The sequence below is a fragment of the Saccopteryx leptura genome, chromosome 9, assembly GCF_036850995.1.
Source record: "Saccopteryx leptura isolate mSacLep1 chromosome 9, mSacLep1_pri_phased_curated, whole genome shotgun sequence".
NCBI lineage: Eukaryota > Metazoa > Chordata > Mammalia > Chiroptera > Emballonuridae > Saccopteryx > Saccopteryx leptura.
In genome coordinates this window covers 46,676,462-46,686,349 of record NC_089511.1, presented here as the reverse complement: position 1 = coordinate 46,686,349, position 9,888 = coordinate 46,676,462, and the positions used below count along the sequence as shown (strand labels likewise).

General features: G+C 37.8%; 1 pseudogene; it reads right to left on the bottom strand.

Annotated features, from left to right (window-relative positions):
• Positions 1–536: 536 nt before the first annotated feature.
• On the bottom strand, positions 537–1,440 carry LOC136380663 (ADP-ribosylation factor-like protein 6 pseudogene; annotated as a pseudogene).
• Between the last annotated feature and the right edge of the window lie 8,448 nt (positions 1,441–9,888).

The window sequence follows — 9,888 nt, the reverse complement described above, 5'->3', positions numbered from 1 at the left end:
TTAACAACCTGCTATTTAGTTTCCATGTGTTTGAGAATTTTTGAGCTTTTCTGTTGTGGTCGATTTCTACTTTCATGCCAATGTGATCAGAGAAAGTGCTTGATATGATTTCAATCTTCTTAAATTTGTTGAGACCACTTTTGTGCCCTAGCATGTGGTCTATCCTAGAGAATGTACCATGAGCACTTGAAAAGAATGATATCTATTAAATCAAGTTGATCTAGTGTGTCTTTTAAGTCTGCTGTTTCTTTTTTTTTTACATGACATTTTGCTTTATTGATGGTGACATACAGTAAAAATCTAATATACAATAATCATCATGGTACTTTATAAATATTCAAAGTTCTTTTTCACAAGTGTAACTACACTGCAGTCATACTATAAACTAAATTTTTAGAAGACAATTTAAGAAATAAAATGAAAACATAATTCACAATGAGATGGATTTTACTCAAATTTTAAACATACTCATTACAATCAGTTTGACTTTTACTAAGAAGTTGATAATTCTGGGAAATCTTTCTGAGGATTTACCTTCACAAAATTAATGGTCACATTCATGTATCTGAAGTCCTATAGTCTTATAAAGTTTATTCAGAGTCCATAAATAGAAACAGATTAGAAAGTGTTCTTAGATGCCCAAATGACTTTAAAAAAATTTAACATATTCAGTTTGCCTTAAGATATGTTGCTTGAATTGGTAACTGTTGTTTCCAAATACTATCTTTTCATTTCATCACTGCCTGGATCTGATCTTGAAGCCAGTCTACACCTTCTTGCAATCCTTCTCCTTTTATGGCATCACTAGCACAAATATGCCATGGCTTATCTTTGATGTTCTCCAAACACAGCAACTGGGACACTTTCACAGATGTCACTGCATCTCTAAGATCCATTTTGTTTGTGAAGAATAAGATTGGTATGCGTCGGTGCTTAATATCTGGATGATTCAGAAGAGTATCAAGTTCTTCTTTGCCCACAACCATTCTTAATCTGTCACTACTATCAATGACAAAAATAATGGCTTGTCCATCTTTATAATAGTGTTCCCAGAGATTTCTGTATCTTCCTTGACTTGACATGTCAAACACTGTAAAAGACAAACTGGATGATTTGAACTTCTCTATGCTGAATCCTATTGTTGGAACTATATCTTGAGATTGAGCATTTGCTGGTTTAAGTTTGTTAATGATTGTTGTTTTGCCACTATTATCCAGCCCAAGGCACAAAACATGAACTTGCCCCTTCTTCAGGCCCAGAAGCCCTGAAAGTCTGTCTAACAATCCCATAATGTGATTCAAATATTTTCAAATCAGCTGGTCTCCGCGGTGAGCTCTGCGGGCCTAGGAGCTGGCGAGGGGCACCGCTCGCAGCCGTCTCTGGCATGCAACCCCGGCGCGGTGTCCCCCAGCCCAGTCCTCACCATCCCTCCGCAGGAGGGATAAAGGCCCCAGGCCGAGCCGCCTCCGCAAGTTGGCAAGTCTGCTGTTTCTATGTTAATTTTCTTTCTTGAGGATCTATCTAGTGAAGTTAGTGGAGTATTAAAATCCCCTACTATTATAGTATTGCTATTGATCTCACCCTTTATATCCATCAAAGTCTGCTTTATATATTAAAGTGCTCCTATATTAGGTACGTCTATATTTATAATAGTTATATCTTCCTGTTGGATTGCTCCCTTTATCATTATGTAGTGGCCTTCTTTATATCTTATTATATTCTTTGTTTTAAAGTCCATTTTGTCTGATATAAGTATTGCTACCCCAGCTTTTATTCATTTCCATTTGCATGAAATGATTTTTTCATCCTTTTACCTTCAACCTATGTGCATCTTTTGTTTTAAGGTGTGTCTCTTGTAGACAGCATATGTACGGGTCCTGTTTTCTTATCCATGCAGCTACCCTATGTCTTTTCATTGGATCATTTAATTCATTTACATTTAAGGTTATTATTGATATGTAGTTGTTTATTGCCATTTTATTCTTTAAAGCTGTATTCCTCTTTTTCTATATTCTTTTCCCACTTTGATCTGTTTACACCATGCCCCTTAACATTTCCTGCAGCATTGGTATGGTTGTATTGAATTCCTTGAGTTTTTTTTTCTGTCTGGAAAGCTTTTTATTTCTTCTTCAATTTTAATTGATAGCCTTGCTGGATAAAGTAGTCTTGGTTGTAGGTTCTTGTTCTGCATTACTTTAAATATTTCTTGCCATTCCCTTCTGGCCTCAAGTGTTTCTGTTGAGAAGTCTGATGTCATCCTTATGGGGGCTTTTTTGGAGGTGATGGCCTTTTTTTCTCTAGCAGCTTTTAATATTTTCTCTTTATCACTTAGCTTTGGTATTTTAATTATGATGTGTCTTGGTGTGGGTTTCTTTGAGTTTCTCTTTAATGGAGTTCTCTGTGCTTCTTGAACTTGTGAGAGTTTCTCCTGCATTAATTTAGGGAAGTTTTCAGCTATAATATGATTGAACAAAGTCTCTCTCCCTTGTTCTTTCTCTTCTTCTTCAGGAACCACTATAATACAGATGTTATTTCTCTTTATGTTGTCACAGAGCTCTCTAAGAGTTTCCTCAGACTTTTTGAGTCTCTTTTCTTTTTTCTTCTCTGCTTTCATGCCTTCATTCCAGTTGTCCTCCAACTTGCTGATTTGATCCTCAGCTTCATTCATCCTGTTTTTAATTCCTTCCATTGTGGTCTTCATTTCTGATATTGTATTTGTCATCTCCGACTGATTCTTTTTTAATATTTCAATGTCCTTTTTTATACTTGCTATTTCTTTACTTAGGTGATTGTAATGACCATCCATTGTTGTTCTAAGATCCCTAAGCATCCTTACAATCATTATTTTGATCTCCGCATCTGGAAGTTTGGTTATTTCCATATCACTCAGTCCATTACCTGGATGTTTCTCCTGTGGTTTCATTTGGATTTCACTTCTCTGTCTTCTCATTATGTCTGTATATTTGGGTGTATTGTTTGTAGAGCTGGTTGAGTCTAGGTTTGGTGTTGTTTGCCTCCAGTTTTAAATTGTGTTATTTCTAGGTCTTCTTGGGTTGACCTCAGCTATTATTTGTAATCCACTTTCGGATTTGGGATGCTATGAAGTCTTGATTTGTTTGTTTTCTTAACATGTGATTGTCTTGTTTGTTGAGCTCAGCAGAAGGCTTATTTGAAACTGTATCAAGGAATGCGGTGGGTGTAACCTGAGGCTCTGAGGTCCTCTTCTGCCAGTTTATCTCTCTGGGGGCAGGTTGATTTCTCAGCTTCAGTAGGGGGAGGTGTATCTCAGATCTCCATGGAGAACTGAGTTACTGCCCCTCCTCCACACTTCTTGTTTTCAGCTGTGTCTTGTTGTGCTAATTGGAGCTGGAGAGATGTCTGGAGATCTGTGACCTGGAAGCACTTTGTATTTTACTTTGTGGAAGGATCAGCCCCTCCCCCAGCTATGGCTGCCTTTAGCATTGAATGAGTCAGCTTTTCAGGTCCCCTGCATTCCTCTGCCCATCAACATCTGTCTCTCTCTCTCTCCCCTTTCTTTTTGGAAAACAAGCTGGCCTTTTCAACACACCTCATTCCCTGGTCGCCAGGCAAGTGGCTGTGAGCAATATTTATTGCTCTTTACCTTGGAGTGAGATCCCTTCTGGGCTCTCAGCCTCACCTACCGCCCTGTTCCTGTAAGCAGGGGTGATTCAGGTGCTCCCTACCAGGTTTGTTGTGGCTTCTTCTTTGCTCCTTGGTTTTTGAGAGCTATTCTTGTAGTCCATATTTGGTTTTTCATGCTGATTCTTCATAAATTAATTTAAAATCCAGTTCAGTGGTGTTAGCTGGGAGTCTGTGCATCTGCCTACTCCGCTGCCATCTTCCAGTCTCTCAACCCAATCTTTTAAAGTACTGGAAGGGAGGAATTACCAGCCAAGAATACTATATCAATCAAAGTAGTCCATCAAATATGAAGGAGAAATAAAAACTTTTGCAGATATACAGAAGCTGAAGGAATTATCACCAGAAAACTTTCATATAGGAAATACTCCAGAGGGCTATTCTACCAAATACAAAGAACAAAACTGAAAGTGATTCAGCAAGTTTACAATATAAACAAGTATAAACAATAACATAAAAGTGGAGAAGATAGAGGTCTAAAGTAACAAGGGAGGATGAAGTGCAGAACCACCCTTAAGACAAAGGACTCATACATATGAAACTTTTTTACTCAATAACTTAATTGTAACCACCTATGAAAAATACAAAATTGAAATACATAACTTTAAAAAAGATAAAATAGAAAAAAGAAACATTGCACACAACAAAAATCCACTGACAGAAATACAGAGGAAAAGAACCAAAGAAACACAGAGCTATCAGAAAACAAAACATAAAGTGGCTATAGAAAATCCTCATATTTCAATAATTACCATAAATTTGAATGTACTCAATTCACCAATAAAGAGGCACAGAGTAGCAGATTGTGTCAAACAGCAAAACCCAAACATATGCTGCCTTCAGGAGACACATCTAAGCTTCAAGAACAAAAACAGAGGCAGATTAAGGTCAGTTGAGGCCCCAGGTGCAGAAGAAAATATTGGGCCCCTTACATTAGAAAAATAATGTAAACTTAGGGTCTTGCAGAACCCTATAGAAGTCAGAACCCATCGCTAAATCAGCCTCTGGATAAAAATAAGCTCGAAGTGAAAGGTTGGAAAATGATTCCCCAAAAAAATAATACCCAAAGAAAAGAACATATTAGCCATACTCATATCTGACAATGCTGACTTAAAACAACAAAAATAACAAGAGACAAAGATAGACATTTTATAATAATAAAAGGGACATTGCATCAAGAAGATATAACACTTCTTAATATATATGCACCAAATCAGAGAGCGCCAATATATAAGACATCTACTAACTCATCTAAAAATAAAAACAGACAGGCCTGACCTGTGGTGGCACAGTGGATAAAGCATCAACCTGGAAATGTTGAGGTTGCCAGTTTAAAACCCTGGGCTTGCCTGGTCAAGGCACATATGGGAGTTGATGCTTCCTGCTCCTCCCCCCTTCTCTCTCTATTTCTCTCCTCTCTATAATGAATAAATAAAATCTAAAAAATAAATAAATAAATAATAAATAAAAACAGACAAAAACACAATCATACTTGGAGATCATAACACACCATTGACAGCTCAAGATAGATCATCCTAACAGAAAATCAATAAACAAATATCAGCCTTGAATGACACACTAGACCTAATGGACATAATAGACATTTACAGAACATTTCATCCTGGAACATTAAATTATACATTCTTTTCCACAGTTCATGGAACATTCTCAAGGATAGACCATATGTTGGGCCACAAAACTAACATTAACAAATTCAGGAAGATTGAAATTATACTGAGTATATTTTCTGACCATAAGGCTTTGAAATTAAAACTCAACAGCAAAAGGTAAGAAAAGAAACCCACAAAAATATGGAGATTAAAAAACATACTTTTAAAAAGTCAATGGGTAAAAGATATAAATGCAGAAATAAAAAGGAATATACAGACAAATAAGAATGACAACATGACAACCTGACCTGTGGTGGCACAGCGAATAAAGCATCAACCTGTCACACTGAGGTCTCTGGTTTGAAACCCTGAGCTTCCTGGTCAAGGCACATATCAGAAGCAGCTAATACTGCTTCCTGCTCTTCCCCAACCTTTTCCTCTCTCTCTCTTTTCTCTTTAAAATCAGAAAATAAAATCTTTAAAAAAAATGACAACATGACATATCAAAATTTCTGGGATGCAACAAAAGCTGTAATAAGAGGGAAGTTTATTTCATTACAGGCTTATATCAAGAAACAGGAGAGAAAGCAATCAATGAACAACAAAAGCACTGCAACAAAAAATTGATGTTTCTCATCTTTCTCCCTTCCTGTCTATCTGTCCCTGTATGTCCTTCTCTCTCTCTTTCTCTGTTTCTGTCAGAAAAAAAATAAGGGAGATCCCAATTAAACAACCTAACATCACATCTTAAAGAACTAGAAAAAGAAGAACAAAGGCAACCCAAAGTCAGCAGAAGAAAGGAAATAGTAAACATTAGAGCAGAATTAAATGAAACAAAGAGCAAATAAACTATAGAAAAAAATAATACAACAAACAGGTAGTTCTTTGAAAATATCAATAAAATGACAAACTCCTGCTTAAGGTCACAAAAAAATACCTTATAGAAATAAAATTTAAAATAAAAGAGAATATCTTAGACATCATAGATATACAAAGAACTATACAAGAATACTCTGAAAGATTATATGCCACCAAATTTAATGATCTAGAAGAAATAGATAAGCTCCTAAAACCATACAATTATACCATACTGAGTCACAAAGAAGTAGAAAACCGAAATAGACCCATAACCAAAACGGAAATAAAAACAACTATCGGCCTGACCAGGTGGTGGTGCAGTGAATAAAGCATCCGACTGGGATGCGGAGGACCCAGGTTCAAGAACCCGTGGTCTCCAGCTTGAGCACAGGCTCATCTGGATTGAGCAAAGCTCACCAGCTTGGACCCAAGGTCGATGGCTTGAGCAAGGGGTTATTCAGTTTGCTGTAGCGCCATGGTCAGGGCACATATAAGAAAGCAATCAATGAACAACTAAGGTGTCGCAACAAAAAACTAATGATTGATGCCTCTTATCTCTCTTCATTCCTGTCTGTCTGTCCCTATCTATCCCTCTCTCTTTCTCTCTCTCTCTCTGAAAAAAAATTTTTTTTTAAACTATCAAGCACTTTGGCCCTGGCCGGTTGGCTCAGCGGTAGAGCGTGGGCATGGCGTGCAGGGGACCCGGGTTTGATTCCCGGCCAGGGCACATAGGAGAAGCGCCCATTTGTTTCTCCACCTTCCCCCCTTCTTCCTCTCTGTCTCTCTCTTCCCCTCCCGCAGCCAAGGCTCCATTGGAGCAAAGATGGCCCGGGCGCTGGGGATGGCTCCTTGGCCTCTGCCCCAGGCGCTACAGTGGCTCTGGTCGTGACCCAGAGACACCCCAGAGGGGCAGAGCATCGCCCCCTGGTGGGCAGAGCACTCCCCCTGGTGGGCGTGCCGGGTGGAACCCCGGGCGGGCGCATGTGGGAGTCTGTCTGACTGTCTCTCCCCGTTTTCAGCTTCAGAAAAATAGAAAAAACAAACAAACAAACAAAAAAACACTTCCACCAAAAAAATCCAGAACCAGATAGCTACACTAGTGAATTCTATTAAACATTCAAAAAAAAGTTGGTACTTATCCTTCTCAAATTTTTTTAAAAAAATAGAAAAAGAAGCAATATTTCCTAACACATTTATAAGGTCAACATAACCCTGATACCAAACCCAGGAAAGACCAACAAAAAAAAAAAACAACTACAGACCAATATCTCCAGAAAACACAGATGCAAAACTACTAAACAAAATACTAGCAAATCCAATATAATAACACATTAAAAATATAATATATCATGGTCAACTAGGATTTATTACAGGAGCACAAAGATGGTTCAACATATATAAATCAACCAATATAATACACCACATCAACAAATCAAGGAACAAAAATCATACAATCTTATCAATAGATGCAGAAAAGGCATTCAATAAGATACAACATCCATTTATGTTTAAAACACTTAATTTAAAGGGTATAGCAGGAAAGTAACTTAACATAATAAAGGCCATATATGACAAGCCATCGGCTAGTATTATTAAATGTTGAAAAAAATAAAGGCTTTTCCTCTAAAATCAGGAATAAGACAAGGCTGCCCATGCTTTTGACTCTTATTTAACATAGTTTTAGCCTGAGCAATCAGGCAAAAGAAAGAAATAAAAAGCCATCCATATTGAGAAAGAAGAAGTAAAGATATCACTTTTTGCAGGAGACATGAACCTGTATATAAAAAACCCCAACAACTCCGCCAAAAACCTATTACAAACAATAAACCAATACAGTCAAGTTACAAAAGTATACTGCTTTCCTATACACCAACAATGAAACTTCAGAAAATGAACTCCAAAAAACAAATCCTTTTACAATTGCAATAACAAAAATTAAATGCCTAGGAATAATCTTAACAAAAGATGTGAATGACCTATATACTGAAAAGTATAAAACATTATTTGAAAGAATTGAAAAAGACACAATGAAATGGAAAAATATTCCATGTTCATGGATTGGAAGAATCAACATAGTTAAAATGGCCACATTATCCAAAACTATATACCAATTTAGTGCAATCCTCATGAAAATTTTAATACTGTTTTTTAAAGAAACAGCACAAAATATCACCAGGTATGTATAAAACCATAAAAGCTCCACATTGCCAAAGCAATCCTGAGAAAAAAGAATGAAGCTGGAAGTATCTTAATACCTGACTTCAAATTATACTACACAGCCACAATCATCAAAACAGCATGGTATTGGCAAAAAATACACAGTCTAATGGGACAGAATCAAGAGCCCAGAAATATAACCACATACATATGGACAAATAATATTTGACACAAGAGCCAAAAATACGCAATGGAATAAAGTAAACCTCTTCAATAAATGGTGCTAGGAAAATTGGAAAGCCACATGCAATAGAATGAAATTTCACTAGTTTGTCCCTCCACACAAGAATTAATTCAAAATGGACCAAAGACCTAAATATAAGTTCTGAAATAATAAATTACATAGAAGAAAACATAGGTACTAAACTCATAGACCTTGGTTGAAGAAAACAATTTATAAATTTGACCCCAAAGGCAAGGGAAGTAAAGGCAAAAGTAAATTTATGGGATTATATCAAGCTAAAAAGTTTCTCCACAGCAAAAGAAACTGATAACAAAAAGGCAGTCAACCAAATGGGAAATAGTACTTGCAAACAACAGCTCTGATAAGGAGTTAATATACAAAATATATAAGAACTCAAGGCCCTGGCTGGTTGGCTCAGTGGTAGAGCATCAGCCCAGCATGTGGGAGTCCCAAATTCAATTCTGTCAAGCACACAGGAGAGGCGACCATCTACTTCTCCCCCCCCAACTCTCCCTTTCCTCCTCTCTCTTCTCCTCCCACATCCATGCCTCGAATAAACAAGTTGACCCTGGGCAGTGAGTATGGCACCATGGCCTCACCTCAGGTGCTAAAATAGCTCAGTTGCTGAACAACAGAGCAGTGGCCCCAAATGTGTAGAACATCAGGCTGAGACAGGGGTTGCCGAGTGGACCCCAATCGGGATGCATGCTGGAGTCTGTCTCTCTGCTTCCCTCCCTCTCAATTAATTGCAAGGAAAAAAACTCACAAAGCTCAGCAACAAACAAGCAAACAATCCAATTAAAAAATGGGGAGAGGGCCTGACCAGGTGGTGGTGCAGTAGATAAAGCATCAGACTGGGATGCAGAGGACCCAGGTTTGAAACCCCAAGGTTGCTGGCTTAAGCGTGGGCTCATCTGGTTTGAGCAAGGCTCACCCAAGGTTGCTGGCTTGAGCAAAAGGTCACTCAGATTGCTGTAGCCCCCCACTCAAGGCACATTTGAGAAAGCAATCAACGAACAACTAAGGTGCCACAACAAAGAATTGATGCTTCTCATCTCTCTCCCTTTCTCTCTGTCTATTCCTCTTTCTGTCTCTCTCTGTCTCTATCACAAAAAATAAAAATGAGAAGAGGACCTGAACAAACACTTCTCCTAAGAAAACATACAAATGCCCAACAGATATGTGAAAAGATGCACATCTACACTAGCTTTTTGAGAAATGCAAATCAAAACTACAATGAGATTATACCTCATACCTTTTAGATTGGCTGTTATCAACAAGACAGGTAGTAACAAGTGTTGGAGAGGCTGGGGAGAAAAGGGAACCCTTATTCACTGCTGGTGGGAATGTAAACTGGTA